This window comes from Thermobia domestica, chromosome 16, assembly GCF_964235325.1.
Source record: "Thermobia domestica chromosome 16, izTheDome1.hap1.1, whole genome shotgun sequence".
Taxonomy (NCBI): domain Eukaryota; kingdom Metazoa; phylum Arthropoda; class Insecta; order Zygentoma; family Lepismatidae; genus Thermobia; species Thermobia domestica.
In genome coordinates this window covers 148,486,140-148,504,352 of record NC_137469.1, presented here as the reverse complement: position 1 = coordinate 148,504,352, position 18,213 = coordinate 148,486,140, and the positions used below count along the sequence as shown (strand labels likewise).

The 18,213-nt window shown below is 35.7% G+C and overlaps 1 protein-coding gene across 1 annotated transcript in view; it reads right to left on the bottom strand.

Annotated features, from left to right (window-relative positions):
* LOC145672650 (galectin-5-like) overlaps window positions 1-14,422 on the bottom strand; it is a 261,259-nt gene extending 246,837 nt beyond the window's left edge. Inside the window, exon 1 of the mRNA XM_081741813.1 lies at window positions 14,208-14,422. The gene's annotated coding sequence lies outside the window, so the exon portion shown is untranslated. The remainder of the gene's footprint in view (window positions 1-14,207) is intronic.
* Window positions 14,423-18,213: the final 3,791 nt, after the last annotated feature.

Genomic DNA, 18,213 nt, shown 5'->3' with positions numbered 1-18,213 from the left:
TATTTATCCAAAGATAGGAAGATGTACAGGTGCCAGGACTTTTCTATATATCCCATTGCGATTCATTCTCAGTGCAAATTACTTCTTGCAAGGATCCGAAAGAGTTTTGTAAACCTCAAAATAAATCCGGAATTCTAGTGTCCAAAACATCACTATCAGCCTTATACCAGAACGCAGCTCATATTATTATTATTATTATTATTATTATTATTATTATTATTATTATTATTATTAGGCCTATTATTAATATAAGTAGGAAATAGAAAAAAGCTTTAGGGTACTAAATTTGGTGAGACATTTTATTTCCTCCCAGTTTGTTGTTACACACAGGGTCGTAACTTGTGGGGGATATCGGGTAAATGCCACTTCGAGAGAAGATCCCCGCCATTCGATGGAGGCCCATATTAAGACGAAATTTTTTCACTCCATATACGATACGAAGATGAAATTATAAATCAAGCATCAAACAGATTCACTACATTATATAAACAAAACAGCGCACAAAAGGTAAATAAAACAAAAATGAGTCTGGGGCCCATTTCAGTAAGAAATGTCTACTATTAGGTGCCCTAGAAATAATATGAACCACTATGTCTTTGAGATTAGTCAATATTGCTCCTTCATTAATTTGTCATGTATGAAATGGGCTCAGGGACGCAACTAATGGAACCGCAGACCTTCCCGTGTGGGAGGGCCCACAGGCTCCCGGGGTCCATAAAGAGTAAGAGAAAGATCGAAAGAGGGGGAACAAGAATTAGAAAATCAACTTTCCTATGGGACCCTAATATACGCTTGCCTTCCCCCCCCCCCGATAAAATATAAGTCACTCCGCTGGTTACACCTATGGATTGTATATTGTTATCTTGGTGCATCAGAACCATTTTAGATAGGTTTTTACCCGATCTCACATTTTTTACTTAAGCGTCTTAATGGCTATCAATAGTATCATATTTGCTAGATTCTATCTCACAAAAAATGCCCTCAGTTTCATGAAGCATTGGTCATCATCTTATCCCAAACAATCTCTCATGAGTGTTTTGGGAGTGGAGATGAGGTGTTTTCTCTACGGCTTTCAAATCGGTATTTTTCAGGTTCAAAGTAGTAGTGTTGTCAACGAGTAGAACAGCTCGGCTCCCGGCTCAGTTACCACCCAGCCTAACTGAGAAGTGAGCTGAGCTAACAGCTCATCCAACCGATCCGGCTCGAGCCGATGGTTCATGCCAACTGAGCCAGCTCGAAACAATGGCTTACCTGTACTGAGCCGAACCGAGCGGATGGCTCACTCCAACCGAGCAGACTCGAGCCGATGGCACACCTGAGCCTACCTTAGCCGAGCCGAACCGAACAGGTAGATCATCACAACCGATACGGTTCTACCCAATGGCTCACCTGAGCCGATCAGAACCGAGCCAATGGCTCATTCCAATCATCCCAACTCGAGCTGTTGGCTCAGTTGAACCGAGCCGGAGTTCAAGCTGCGCCGGTGGCTAATGGGCTCGAGCCGAGCAATTTGACAGCACTATTTCCAACTCGACAAAATTTCTGCATAGCTATCGTAAAGAATTAATCGATTTAAGCACTGTTTAGTAGTTTTCATCGGTTCAGGTGAGTAGGGTCATGGTTTTCATGCCCCTTCTTTGGTTATGATCCAAGTATTCTAAATTATATCCTTAACTTTAACAGTTTTCTGAGCATACAGAAAACTAACTGAGGAAGGTGATAAATTTCCTTCTATCGCTTTTCGAAATCGAGGAAAGGAAGATCGCGTAGAGTATACCCGAGTCACACGTAGAAGACAAGTATATAGTATATTCACCATCTGCCAACATTATTTTAGTATGAACAGTGATCGGAATGTTGCTTTTCAAAAATAGCTACTCTACAGCTACATGATAAAATTGTAGCTCGCTACAACTATTAGCTAGTTTTTCAGAAACGTATTCGCTACTTAAGCTCTTGTCACAAATACAGTTTACTTAGCATCATGCATTATAATATATGTCATGGCATTTACATGCGTCACTGAACTCAAAAGTTTGGTTAAAATATTACATAAAAGCTTTGTCTGTCAATTTGCATTTCACAGTAAAGTTTATATTTTGTCTGCTCTTTATTACTCCCTGCCGCCAAAAATGTATATGCTGTCCCTGCCAGAATGGTATGTAGTTTATTTTAAGAGTTATTACTATTCTCTTGACCGATCGTCAGTACGTAATTTATTTCAGAAAAATTTCTTTTAATATTGTTGCAAAATAATGGAGATAGAAATCAGAAAACAATCATATTTTCTCCTTATCATCATATAAAAATTCACTAAAAATTGTGGGGATGTGGCAAATCTACTTGTGAAAGACATCGGAAGACCGATTCTGACTCTCAATATAACGCAAGTAATTAGAAGTCAGAAACGAACATTTACAAGGAAGTTTAATCTCAACTTGTACGAACAGCATAAGTGGTTATGTGAATGTGAAATTAAAAATGATTTGTTTTCTTTTCCTTGTTTGTTGTTCGGGGCGGAGGAAAATGCATGTAGTAAAAAAGGTGCGGATATCCAGCATCTGCACGACAAAAAAAAAAAAAAAAAAAAAAAAATCGTCAGGTCACATAAGACAGTTCTGATCTCACTGTGTTAGGAAACGTGAATATTGCTGCTCAACTAAATGCTGGTTATAGGTGGCCTATCGAGAATCACAATCAAAATGTGACGCAAAACAGGTACGTGCTCAATATAATCAACAATTGCATTTCGTTTCGTGGCACCTTCGAATTGGCTTCAAGAGGACATGATGAAAAACAGACTCGTCTTCAAATCGAGGCGTTTTTCGTAGATTAATTAATTTCAGTGCAGAACTTGACAGCGCTCTCAAGAGTCATTTAGAAAGCAATAATTTTCAAGAGTACGTCAAGAATCATACAAAATGACCTTCTCCATTGCATGCTTGAAATATGCGATGAAGAAATCGTTATTATTATTTATAATAACTATCAGTGGCGTATTTAAGGGGGCTCCCGTTCTTACGCCCCCCGAAATCTTACTTACTATAGTAAAGTATATGAAATATCTTGCAGAATTTTCACATTTTCAGGCAAAGCACCCCGAAACAAAATCGTGAATACGCCACTGCTATTATTGTTATTATTATTATATTATTAAACTATTATTATTTATAATAATAATGATAATGAAAAAGGAGAGGTCATCTATTGTGCACCACCTAAAATTCAAAGCACCAGCCGCCACTGATAAACAGTAAAGAAAAAGCGAGCTAATTGTCACTTGAATATCTTTTCTCCAATGAAAATCTTGCGGTGCTGTATGGATGTGAAACATGCTGTTGTAAACAAAACCGGTGAAGTTTTATTTTCAATAATAAAAAGCAACGTTCTTCTTAGTGTTTGTTTTTCAAATGTCCAATAAAAACCATGGCCCTACTCACCTGAATTGATAAAAGCTACTCAACACTGCGTAAATCCATTAATTTATCAAGATAGCTATATAAGAAATTTTTCGGATAGGAAATTTACCCCTGAATTTACAAGAACTTTGTTTTGTAGCAATCCTTTTCACAGTCGAACCAAGGATGTCTTTGAGGAGAGATGAGATACAGGAAGATTAACTAAGCCGGACATAAAGTCACTTCCATAAAAGCGACAACCGATCTAACCTCTAGCGACGAAAGTCGGTCTATTTGAATGCGCTGAATGAGACGTGCCGACTCTAATTGTGCAATTGGTTTAAATTCGTCGGCTCACTGCTTGTTCATTACAGAGCCGAGCTCAGAAAGACCACTCATATATCACATCTACCGAGATGTGGCAGACTTCAACCAAGCCGAATCGAGAGGATGGTCCATCTGAGCAGAGTCGAAAAGAGAGGATAACTCATCGCAACCTAACCGGCTCTGTGGTGCGCATTACCGAGCTTTTATTGGGTACCTCTACTAGAAGGATATCACCCTAAAAATCCAACTCGATATGTGTCAATTCTTGAGGAAACCTGCCACTTCTAATGCTACTGTGAGAATTTACGTCGCAGATTTCTAAAAGGTCAAAAGTATTTTTTAATTAACTTCTCTGTAGTGCACCTCCAATAATACTGACCCAGAAAACATTGATGTTATCGAGGACAGTTTTTCAAAATCAAAACCTCTGGTGTGTTATAGAAATTATGAGCATTTTGCGTCAGAAGTTACAACATCCTCTGATGAAGTCTTAAAATACAAATATGTGGCAGGGCATGAGGAAGATATTGACTAGTTAGATTCCCAAAGCTGAATGCTGGACACAGTTGGCAGCGAGTTCAGTGTGTTTTCTAGATGTACGTTTCCCCTCGAAGTTGAAACATCACCCTGCGCAGGATCTAAGAGATACTAAATAGTGTCCAACTATGGCCTCAACTCACTTTCATTTCTCTTCGCACAAGCTTTTCTATAGGAAAATGTGGAATAGATCTCACTTTTGAGCATATCATTTATCTTTAAAAAGAGGATACAACCAGGTTTTTTTTTAAAAAAATCTCATAATTCAAGGTATGACTTACATCCACTATTTTGAACCTGAGACAAAACTGATTTGAAAAAGAGCAGAGAACACCTCATCTCCTCTCGTAAAATACTAACTAGGGATGATTCCATGTCAGGACCAAGTACCTGGGAAAATCCTATATATCGTCTGAAAGCTCTTGCTATGAGAAGTACGAAATCGTTTTTAGATCACGGGCAAATCCGCAACTTGACCCTATAAAGGGCCGGTTTGTTGGTGTTTTTGACCTTATGTATGGCATATTTGACAGAATAAAAATGAATGTTAAGCGTAAGCGCCTGAAGCCATCATGTTCTTGTTTTTGGCTCAGTTGCTACAACGTGACTCGAGCAAGGGTTTGATAATATCGCTTTGCACCCAGACATACCCATTTAGTCAATGTTGCCAACTAACGAAAAATACAATGTTGTAGATGGTTTCTGTACCACTGGATGTATATAACACTGACAAGCTAGAATGGTTGGAGACGGTAACACTCAACGTCTTTTTGCTATAGTGCTACTGTGATGTTTCTGCCAAGCTTGGTGTATAAATGACTCATCGGACGGAACCTACTTTACAACTTCTCATTCTACAGTTGATTGGCAACATTGACAAACTGTTGTACTTGGAAGAGGAATATGTCCACAATATATTTTCTCTAATGATGAATGATGTTTATCCTACGTTTCATGTATATACATCCAGTGCTACAGAAACCATCTTATACATTGCATTTATAGTTCGTTGGCAACACTGACCAAACGGGCATGTCTGGATGCAAAGTGATATTATCATATCTTTGGTCGAGTCACATTCTAGCAATGGGCCAAAAAGGAACATGATAGCCTCAGGCGTTTATGCGTAACATTCATTTTTATTCTGTCGAATATGCCACACACAGGGTCACAAACACCAACAAACCGGCCCCTTATAGGGTCAAATTGTGGGTTTGCCCATAATTTCAAAACGGTTTTGTACTTCTCATTGCAAGAACTTTCAGACGATATATAGGTTTTCCCCAGGTACTTGGTCCCGACATCGAATCTTCCCTAGTAAGTAAGAATGTTCGGAGAAAGGTGAAGGCAAAGGTATTATGTAACGAAGTGCTTTCTTGTGCGATGCAATTGACTCAAGCAAGCTGTGATACTATTAAGAGTTATTAAGACTTTGAAGTAAACAAAAAATGCGAGATCGTCACGGAAACCTATCCGAAACGGTTCTGATACACCAAGACAACAATAAAGTCCATACTGGGAAGAAATAAAATATCTCCCCAAGTTTAATACCCTAAAAGCTTTTCTCTATTTCCTACTTATAATAATAATAATAATAATAATAATAATAATAATAATAATAATAATAATAATAATAATAATAATAATAATAATAATAATAATAATAATAATAGATTTTGAGTTTAGGGCCCTTTTCAGTAGTGAGGCTATATAAGAAATAAACGTATAGCTTAACGTAGGTCCGAAAACACATGAGCACCCACGAACAATCGAACCCGGGTCTTCCATGCCAAAGATACGTATAATAATAATAATAGTAATATGTTTGATTTTGAGTTTAGCGCCCCTTTCAGCAGCGAGGCTATATTAGAAGTGAACGTACAGATTAACGAAGACCCCGAACCACATGAACTCAAGTCGAAAATTTTATGGATCGAGGCAAGAAGTTATTTGCACTAAGGGGGACTCACATTGGAATATATAGGAAAGATTCTACGGCTCTACACTTATTTTTGGATAAATTAGAAAGTTGTCCATCACCACCGTGTAATACTTATACTATAAAAATGTACGGCAAGAATGACTGAAAAATTACGAAATAGAAAAAATAAATGCATCGAGTGGGATTCGAACCAGCTTAAGAAGTATTGCATCAGCACAAAAGTAGACTACTTAACACGCATGATTATCAGAACAACTACAGAACGCTCCTTGAGTTGCATTAATAGATAACGAACTCCTTGACTACCCTTCTTTTTATGACCATCTTTGTTTTTCGTTGATAATTGTGTGTGTTTCCTTTTTTTTTTAAAAAAAAAAAAAAAGTTTGCTGCATTAATGCTAAAGTACTGTTTTGTACTAGAAGTATCGTTATCAGAAGTAACAAAAGAAGAGCTGAGAATTTCAAACAGGAAACTGAGCTGTGTTCATAGGTCGTCTTTTTTTTAATTGCTTCCCCTCCTCTGACTGAGAATGCGTTGTTGCCAAACTTAGCTTTTTAAGGGACTTAGAAAAATTCGGGCATGCAATTATATTTTCGAGAAGTGTACATTATGAACGTAACTAAAAGAAAAAAGCAACATGAGCGGTGTGAGTTCGAAGCTAGGACCATCCACGTAGGAGTCTCTTACACTAACCTCTATTTAATAGAAAATAACGCAAAGTATTTGGCACTACCTTATCAGATGGTTCTTCAAATGTAACTTAATTAATACGATAGCAACAAACATTGATGCTTGTAAAGTGTTCCTGAAGTGTTTAAAAAGTGTTCATTATCCACTCTGTAACTAACGTACAAAAGCATTGTCTGTAGACGCTCCATCTGAACGGCGCATCCACCGAGGTCGGAACCGTTCTTCTAGGAGATGCCTTTTCTTTTCAAGGTGAATATAAAACATGGTTGTTTTAAAAAAAACGTTTTTTAATGTTTAAAACGTTCTTTATGTTTAAAACGTTAAGAACGTTTAAAACAAACTACTTTGTTTTGAACCCCCCAAAAAAAAACGTTTAAAATTTTTATTTTGTTTAAAACTAAAAGCTAAAAATCTTTGTTTTTTTACGTCTCATGGTTATGCTGGTTAGGCTAAAGGAGACGGTGATGATGAGTAATGAATGAAAATGGTGGAATGAAGAAAGTGGAAGGAAATTGGAGAACCGCGAGGAAACCCATGCACACGGTTTCTCAACCACAAAGTTCACTTGGCGGGGGCTATTCTATTTCTACACGCTCACAGGTATTGCTTGCCATCTATATTCAACCGTTAGATCAAATTTCGGGAATTTCCCTAATCTCGATCCGTCCAAATGTTCAATGCCGGAGAAAGAAATCGGGAATTTTCACGAGGTCTGTTCACTGAATATGTAGTTTCTTTGTCTTCTGCATTCTTAATCTTTAAACGCCCATTGACGCAACTGCTGTATCAGGGCTTTAAACCTCAATGGCTCAGTCTCTAATTAAGGCTGGAAGATTTCTTTGAAACCAATTTATTCCTGAAGGATACAGCTTTCCCCTGGTGGGCATTTTATCTGTATGAGGGTACCACGTGGCGGTGGGAGGAGGGTAAATATCGTGTTCTTTTGTTTCTTTTTAAACGGTTTTTTGGGAGCCATTCCCCCTCTTGGGGGATAGATTCATAAAAATTGGAACCTGAAGCAATGAAGTAGGCCACTAGATGGTAATATCGTGTATTTGTACTTCTTGTTTATATGGGGGAGCAGGGAAGGGCAAAGTTAGCCAATTTTTGTAGTTTCAATTTTATGACGTAAAATTACATTTATTTTTACAATAAACATCAATAGCTCAGCCCCTAATTAAGCTAGAAAGATGATTTGCTACCAAAATATTTCTGAGGAATGAAGGCTTCCGCTTTTATGCATTTTATTAGGGATGGACACGAGTCGAGCTAAAACTTGACTCGACTCGAAATTCGAAGCAAATTCAAGTCGAGTCAAAGATAATTTTCTCGAGTCGAGTTTCGAGCCAAGTCACTGTTTTGAGGTCTAGTTTAGAGTCGAGCCGAGTTTGATAAACGGCTCGCTCGCTTAGCTCGTTTTAACTCGTTTTGAAGTCATGACCTGCTTAGACTGGAAAGCAAAAGTCCTAAGAAATGTAAGCAGCAATATGGAACATTTTTAGTGTTGCTCAGAAAATGGGACACTGCTCGCATCCCATCTCGTCTCGATTAACAAGATGACTTTGGATTTTTATAACGAGACAGCCTCAAATGTGAGCACCAATGTAAACACCGGTATATACTGTAGTCCTTACCACCAAGGCTAACATTTGCACGATCTAACTTTTAAGCAGAAGCAGAAGCCCAACCCAGATAGTGATGATAACTGGGCTCAGTTCGGTTCAACTGAGGAGCAGCTCGAGCCGACTCGGTTCAGATGAAGCACCGACTCGGCTCAGGTGAGACATCTGCTCGAGCCGGCCCGGTTGGGTGAGCTGTTGGCTCGGTTCGATAGTAAATGAGCTGTGAGCCGTGCCGCTAGAGCAGTTGGGAACCCAAGCCGAGCAGGTTTCAACATGTTTGGCCGACGCAATCTAACTTTGAACGATTTTTGGTTCGTGCCTGGATGCTTGCTCCTCAGGAACTGAAACCCAAGACCTCGTGAACGATATGCCTTGCCTCCTTGAGTTTACCTTTTCTGAGGTCAGCAGTCAACTAGTTTTTAATATTCAGATACAAACCTCCTATCATTCATGTTTATACACGCTGGTGTTGTTGTATAATAATAATAATAATAATAATAAGTTATAGTAATAGTAAGTATCATTGATAATAATTATATTGTCTATGTAGGATACTTGAAGAAAGTACTTGAAACTACACACAGCATTTGGCTCGATTTGGCTTGACTCGACTCGAAACTCGAGTCGAGTTGGAGGAAATTTTTCGAACCGAGTTCTCGAGTCAAGCTCAATGCTGTCGGTTCGAGTCGAGTCGAGTTTCAATGAAAACTTGCTCAAACTCGCTCGTGCACATCCCTGCATTTAAAGTACGTAGGGGGTATTTATGTACGGCCGAGAGAGGGAGGCTGAAATTGTTGTTTTTTTTAAATATTTCATCAATTTTTTCTTCAGATTTTGCAGGCCATTCCTCCCCCTTTGAGGTACATCCACAAAAATTAGTATGTGAACCAATGAAGCAGTCCCCTGCATGATAGTAATCTGTATATGTACTTGTGTTTATAGAGGAAGAGGGGTCAAATTTGGCTAATTTACATTTAGTTTCAGAACGGTTTCATATAAGGCAAGATATATTTTACTGAAGTGGTCTAGAAGTGTAATTCTTGTTTGTATACATAATGTGTGCAGCAGAAATGATTTGCATATGGACATGGTACTGTCGTGGGGAGGGGAGAGGATGTCTAATTCAATAAATGTTTTTCTGAACATTTTTTAATACTTCCTACATAAAACGAATTCATTACGCAATGCCAGCAATGGCTACCATTTCTTATATTATTGTCACAAATATGTGGTCTACACATTAGCATCATTTTGTCAACGCTAATTGCTAGGCAAGAGTTGCCAGGGCCCCGCAAAGTCAATATTTTCATATTTTTTTATGAATTTTATGTCTGTTCGTTTCTACAAATACGGCGGGAATTTCACGAATGTTACCTCGTTGGTATCTGTTGTCTATAAGCTTTCCAACTGTGTATAAATGATGACTCTGTGATAATTAGGAGGGTCACCAGAGCCCCGAACGTGAGAGTCTACCATTTTGTTAAAATCCCTGGCGGGCGTCTAAAGGTTAATTGTGTTGTTATACCGTTGACACTTATCATTATTAGCTACCCATGTTGCAGATAGAGATGTATCTTGGAAACTGTTTAGTTAAAAATGTCATTTGCTCCATGTAGGCTAGTCACTGCTCTTTTCTATGAGTTGTATTTTATTTGTCAGAGTATTTCTTCTAGCGTATGATGTGAGAACTGTTCATTATTATGGAAATGATAGTGACCAAAAGATACTCAAGTTTTGAATTTGTGAATTTGGATCTTAGAATAGAGTATAGTGTGTTTAACCTGTTATTCTTGGAAACTAAGAAATGTTCAAATACTTCACTTGAATTTCTGTTGGTTTAGTTATACGCACATTGGTGTACAGAATTTCATTTAGTACCGTAATTGCTGTTATAATAAGAGTATAACTCTGCTTGTAATTTACTTCATGCACAAATCCTGCGAAGGATGGGTTGTTTGTTACAAAATTAAATTAGCTTCTTCAATCTGATATTTTAGTTGCTTTAAACATGTCCAATCACCATCGAAAAGAAAAACACGTTTAAAACAATTTGTTTAAATCGTTTAAAACAAACTGAATAAAACAACAGCCCTCGTTTAAAACATGTTTGTTTTATTTGGTAACATTTTGTTTTAAACATATCAGCCCTGATATAAAAGTGGGCTATCTCTCCTCTAAATGTACATAGGGGAAAACAATAATTTTCGGAAAAATATCATGTCATTTTTCTTCATATAAAGTTACATACAATTTATCTCTCGTGTCAAGTGGAAACTTTAGAAAATTATTCTTTTATATTCTTCTACTAGGACCCTTCTTTCATTTAAATTGATATGAAAGTCGGCTTCTCTATGTATATGTAAGAGAATAACAAAAATTTTCGGAAAAATATTAACTGATTTGTACAAAGTCGAAATTTAGTTAAAAAAATATCTACTGCCGAAACGGTCCGTCTATTCTCAAAGTTATATGTATAAGTATAAAAATTAAGTTTCCGAAAAATTATCAACACATTGTCCATACAAATAATTTTAAAAGCTTATTGGAAGTTAAAGTTTAGAAACACAAATTGTGGTTTTTCCAATTAAAAATTAAAAAGAAAATTTAACATCGTTATTTTTTTTCTAGATATACATTTTGTGAATGAAATACTAGTCTCTAAGAGATTTTAATACTTAAGGGCGTCGTTCTTTCGTGTTTATGCGTCTTCAAACATTGCGGTTTTTCGAAATTCGGCTCAGTTCAACCTGAAATATATCAAAAGGGACAGGAAAATGTTTCAAATTGTCACAAAACTATTGCTATTTATGTAGCAACAGGTACTTAAAATTTGATCATTAACTATTTCGGACAGAGGTTATTTTTGGCGTTTTCCTAGATTTTCAGTTTTGACATTGCTCAAAACCTATTTACCGGATGGATATGATTAAGGCCTTATTTTCTTAGAAGAGGGATGCGGCTATTTTGTGGTGTAAGTTACATTGCAGTTTTGCCAATGGAAGGGAAATTATTGACGTAAATGTAGGAGTGAAAACTTACAAAAAGATCGCTAACCGAAATTAAAGATCTTTTGTAGCTACCACCACTGTTCCCAGATGGGTCTAACTCACCTAAAAAATATTTGGTGCGTTGACAAGATACAGTGAAAACCTGAAGTTGCTGTCTGCCATTAAAAGAGAGAAAGAAAAATCTTTGTCATCATACACACGAAATTTTGACACTTTTTACACCTCAGAAGCAAAAATCAACAGACATGCCGAGGCTACAACTTTCCTAATTAATATATGGAAACTATTTATGGTGCGTTCTGTAGGCCAAAGAAAAGGCTTTCAGAAAGTGATACGTTTGTTCCAATGTAGTCAGCAAGAGGGAAATTATAAAGGGGAAAGGGGAAATATTCCGAATTTTTAAAAGAAAATCGGGAATTATTTTTTTGGCTAGAAACACTAGCACTAGGGAGGCGAAAACTATCTGGAAATTAATCTTCGTACCCCACTAATATACCCTACAAGTATCATGGCGATATCTAGCAAAGAAAGCATGAAATTGTTTAAAAAAATATCTCTCATTCTATGTCAAAATTTCACCATTTTCTTACCATTTACAAAACACGGTTTATTATAAACCTCAACTATACTTTCCCTAATTATCCTACTGAAACTTTTTATGGTGCGTTGCGTAACCTAACGACAGCTAAGGATGCTTTCAGACAGTGGTACGTTTATTTGAATTTGGACAACAAGAGGGAAATCATACAGACAAAAAGGATTTTTTTTTCAAAAATTTCTCCTAAAATCTGGAATTTTCTACAGCTGGCAACACTGCTACCAGACAGACGCAAACTATCTTTAAATAAACACGGATACTCCACTAATATATCCTACAAAAATCGTGGAAATATTTAAGAAACATAGCTTCTAATTACAAAAAATAGATTACGGTAGGGAAAACCAACAGCATAGTAATGAAAAAACTAGGAAAATCAAGGGTTAAAACCTAAATACGAATTTTTAGTGCGCCCCCTAATTACCTCATTGTAACGATCTGTACCCGCTTTTGTTCATTAGGGACCAATGTTCAACTGAGTAAGTTGATTTGTGCTCGGAAGTATAGGTATGGAATTATAAACAAAAATTCCATATTTTTGCCCAAATTTAGGGAAGTTTTAATTTCCCTAGGTGGCAACACTGTGTGCGTTCTGGTTCAATTTATGTTAATAATTAGGTAGCCATCCGAGATATCTACCTGACAAGTCTTAAGGAGATCTCGCTACAACGAAGGAAGCTACAAGGAAAATTCTCAAATTTTTGAATTTGGGCTGAAATTTGAGCGAAATTCAACACCCAGAAGAAGAAGAAACTAATATGGTAAACTATGGTCCAACCATATTTGGCCAAGAAAGAATTGTCCTGATATGTTAATTAGTGTCCGCACAGGAGCGGATTAAATTGATGACACACTCGTGTGTGCCACTTTGGCCACCTAGGTACGAAAGGGTTAACGTTTGACTAGCTTCTGACTTACAATTTTATTTTAATCCAGCGAAATGTGGCTTATTAGCAACCATATATATAACTAAACTATATATGTTACGTATTAAAACATTCAATAGTACATGTTGTTCCATTGCAATAATATTTCCCTGGAACAAACTGCTAATCATAGTTTGAAGCCAATAATTATTTAAAAAAATGAGCCCTCTTTTGTGTTATGTGGTTTGCAACTTGTGAAATTCACAAAGTAGTTGAGACAACTTTATATCTAGGAGATCATACTTAGCTTACTGTTTAAGCAAACTGGAAAAGAAATGAAAACAATCCGGGGCGACCAAACAGTCCTAAACCGACTCACTTTGTATTGAAGTTTAGATATCTTCTGTTGATCGCATATACAGTATATGGATATCTTCTGTTGATCACACACAGAGAGAGAGTTTTAAAATCTGTAGGGCCAAACTATCAATACCTTACGAATATAATAGCCTACACCTAGTTTTGCTAGGCAAGAGGACTAGTATACCTACTCATTCACATATTCACATATTTCCTCTAGGAATGACCAATAAAATATCCACATTTTTAAAAAGCTTTAAATAATGCCACAGTGTGTCACCAAAACACTACGTACGTGCCTTTTATGGTTTATTAGGAGAGCTGTGGTCAACGGAAGATGTCTCAGTTTCAATATAAAGATATCCGGCCGAAGATCGTTTGGCGAACCTAATTGTGTACTTCTTTTGTATTTTGCTTAAACACTAAGCTAAATAGGGTCTCCTACAAATAACTACTTTATGAATTGCACAAGCTCAAAAGCTACCTAATTAAAAGTTAAGTTTATTTTTTAATAATTATTTCGCCATTAAAACGTAATGAACAATAATTTTGTTTAAGTAAAATACCACTAGAATCAGACATTCTGCATATTTCAACTAAAGAAATGTTTTAATAAATAATGTATATACTCTAGCTAATAAACCAAATTTCGTTACAGTAAAAAAAAAAAAAAAAAAAAAAACGCAAACCTAATTTGAACGTCTAAAATTGAATGCTTATTATCTACTCTCCAAATATAGCACAACTTTACGTACAAAATTTTAAAGAAATAAATTTTGTCACCGATCTTTTACTATGAAATCAATCTTTAAGTGGATTCACTCAGAGCTATTTGCAGCACAAAGAATGACAACTTACCGAGCTTAGTGCTGTTGGCGTCCTGTAATCCAAGTATAGTTTATGTCATTGGATAATTTATGATGAAGAACCTATGCTTTTGAAAAATGCAATAACTACAGTAACTAGCTATCTTCGATTTGAAGTAGCACGTAAAGGCATAACATGATGTCACTTTCAACAAATATCTGTTAGTGTCTGATTATAGAAATATATTCGGTTAATTTTAATGTAACATTTTGTTATTTCAATACACGAAAAATAACTTCGCTTTATGTGTTTTTATTTTCTCTTGATCGTTTCTTACTTAAAATTTATATCGAAAGTACACATTCATATTTAACTTAAGAAGATTTATCACTATGCACATAGATAAAAGAATTACTGATAAAATATTATAAAGCTATGTTAAGTTTCTATGTAAACTTTCTTATCAGTTTCCATGATACCGAGCTTCAAAGCACATTGCTTTTTATTTACGAGAAGCGGTAGGAATGAACTAGGAAAAACTAAAATTACTTACTTAAATCAATTAGCACGAGCAAAAGTACATTCGACCTTCCAATTTTTGACATCATGCAACATTACACAACCAAAAATATCGTTAAGGTTCATTAGTTTAAAACTAACTAAGATGTTCTGCAAGTTCTCAAGTTTGCTCCAAAAATATCAGTGTTGCAAACGGCGAAAAAACAACAATGTCCATGCCTTGCAAAGAATAAAACATCTGGTAGGACAAACTGTTTAGTATCTACAGAGCGATTGATATCACAACAAAAATCGCAAAGGAAAAATCAATGTTGGTTATTCATTTTATTTCACAGGTTAGAGTATTTTCTAAAGTCTCTGAATGTTTTACATTATTCATTTCAACGTTATCTTCATTTTTGTTAGTTTTTGTTGTAGTCCTTATATATCTACTTAAATTTTACGAAAAAATATCATGTCGTGCAGAATGATTTGACAAAATCATCATAGTGTCTATGTTTTATAAAAAATATATTATTATAATGTGGTAAAAAATATATATTATTGTAATATTATAACGTGGTAGTATAACACATTAAAGATAAAAATATTTTCTGGTGTTATATTACTGATTTCCACTGGGTTTCGAAAAAGCAATCGAAAAAGAAAACAAAACCAAAAGAACAATCTAAGAAAGTAAAAACAAGATCTGCAGTGTGTGAAGTTTAATTTATGAAAAACTATTGTATCAATAGATAACATCTCATATGTTTCAAATATTACAAATAGTAAAAATGTATATTTTTGACATCTCTCCTCCTTGGAAGAAATTTTGTAGGATACTAATAACCGAGCGATAGTCGGTTAAATTATACTTTGCCTAATTACCGAGAAAATTACCAAAATATATTCACCAGCTTACTCGGTTGCTTTGGTTAATCGAATGAAGCACAAAGTTTTTAGTTTGTTTTAATTCTCGGTTAAAATGTATTTTGATGTTACTCGCTTAAATTAGCAGCGTTTTAATACAATTTTGTGCATAGAACGTGTTATACTGAATCACTATAGCTAATATTGATATTTATTGAAGCATATTTGCAGTCATACATTGTCAGGAGCGTCGTTAGCGGGGTCTATTTTTGTTCAGAAAAATAAAAACATACCAGAGACTAAGTCGGAAACAGTTATCATTGAGTCCCACAGATCTGCGCAGAGGGGATTATATTTTTTTCCTTTTTTTATATTGACACTAAGTTCAGAAAGGACTTGTGCCAATGGTACCCAATCATGGTGAGGCACTCACTTTTCTTAAAGACATTCTGAAACTTGAAAATCGAGGTTTCGAAACGCGGTTTGAGAGGGTTTTTTTTTTTAAAAATTTACTTTCACAGAAGATGTGACGAAATAATTAGAAGTGTAATATTTGTTAAACTTGTATATTTCAAATGTAATGCTTTGGTGTTAAAATTGTTCTTGTTCCTTATTGCCTATACTGCATTTCTTTTTGTTCTTAATTCTGCAACAAATGCTTATATAAAGGAAACCAAGAAAGTTGTGGAGGTGAGTGTTCAATTGGCCCTCACACCGTGAGTTGAATGCAAATGAAGATAAGGCGAAGGTCAGTTGCTGGTAAGGGTATATCCAGCATACTGCCTGGTTGTGGCAGTTCAGTTACACCGTGAGTAGAATAGGTTCCCCACTAAGTGCACACTTTTCTAGCACTATACCTAACCAAACTTACGCTTCGAAAGCACCCCTGCAGCCCTTTTGCACATCGTTTGTGGCCCTAATATGATTGCTCCATACCTTCTATTAAATATGCCACTGAAAAATATTTTACAGAGGGAATAACTTAGTGTACAGTTTATGGTCTATGTGTAATGCTCTCCTACCCATCACTGACTAATATCATCTGCCGCAGTACTTTGACTAATACTATTTAGCACAGAAGCATAACGCAAAGCAATACATAATTACAATTGCTAAGTTATGTTAAGTGGAGAGCTCTGCGCATAGGATCTAATGACAATTATTATTATAAAGGCTATAAATATTTACTACAAACAATATGTACAGTTTAAACAATCCTTATTTCCACAAGTAGATTTGCGGTTGATAAATATTATTTTATAACCTTTTCTATAAAACTCGTTAAAATAAACCTAATTTCTCGTTTTTAATATTATCTTTAAGGTTTTATATATCTACATGGTAGTTTTAATACAGTTCTTTCAACTTCTCCTTTCGGTGATAAAATAGCATAAATATGTCAGCTAATTATTACATATTCAAAAATATCATGTAGTCCTTGAGTGCCTTTGGTTACGGTATATTTGAAGTTTGGTTTATTGTTTCTACATTTTATAGCATTTGGGTGATTTGCGTCTATTTTAAACCCCTTTTTACATGTTAAACACGTGAAGGATAATATTATATAGAGACATTCAGAGATTTTTTTCCATATTTCTTAAACGAGTTTTAAATTTGTCTTTCTTACACTTCTTACAAACTTTAGTAATGCTACCTTCGACTGAACAAACAGTTTTTGTTTCATTCAAATGGGTTAACAGAGGGAAATGAAGGAGATGAGGAGATGAAATTTTAGATTGTATATGAGTAATGATAGACACACTCCAACGCAGCTCATATAGCCACTTACATATATATATATATATATATAAAGTGGACTACTGCCACTGGTTATACCAATTAATGAATGCCTCAAGTTATCTTCGTTTAACAGCTTTTACCCCCTCTAATCACATAAACGAAAATTCCGAGGCTATGCAGTTGTTATGCTAGGAAATTATAGTATACATCCATACATTAACAGAGGTTTGCAACATTGGAGTAAACGAAAAATTAAACGGATGTGGGCAATATACCTCTAAGCTGCAATACAATGAGCATTATAGAACATTGAAAGGGAGCTTTTGTGATAATATATACACATACACACAAAATGATAATATGAAACAAGGCAAGCAATTAAAGTTAATTTCGCTTCTTGGCGCCCACCATAACGATCAAAACAGGAGCCGCTTTGCAACCTTAATTATATTGTCCAGTCATTACCCTTGTCAGTGTTTATGGATGTTCATACGGTAGTAGTGAAAATAAAAACGGGCTTCATCTATTAAAAAGGAACTTTATATATATAGAAAAATAGAAAGGGTAGTTTAATCTTTTTTAATAATTTCAAAGGATAAAATTTCATGAAAATTTATAAATGGAAGCATCAGAGGTAGCAGTTAGGACAACCGGAGGGCTCGCTTCTAAAGGAAACAAAAGCCTTTCTTTTCCCTGAGGTTGATTGGTTTGTTGTTTCCAGAAAAAATGAAAATCTATAATTACATGTTCTCAGCAGACAAAACGTACTAGAAGGCGAAACCACAATTATCACTGCTGAAGATACCTGCACATCGTGAAGTGTTTTTACTCTGTGCCTCTGTCTACAGAAGAAAACAAAAAGTGGGTAAAATCTGCACATGTCAAGCATTGTAAGTTATTGCTTCGTTTCTCCATAGATGAACGAAGAGCAAAGTCCAAATCATACAAT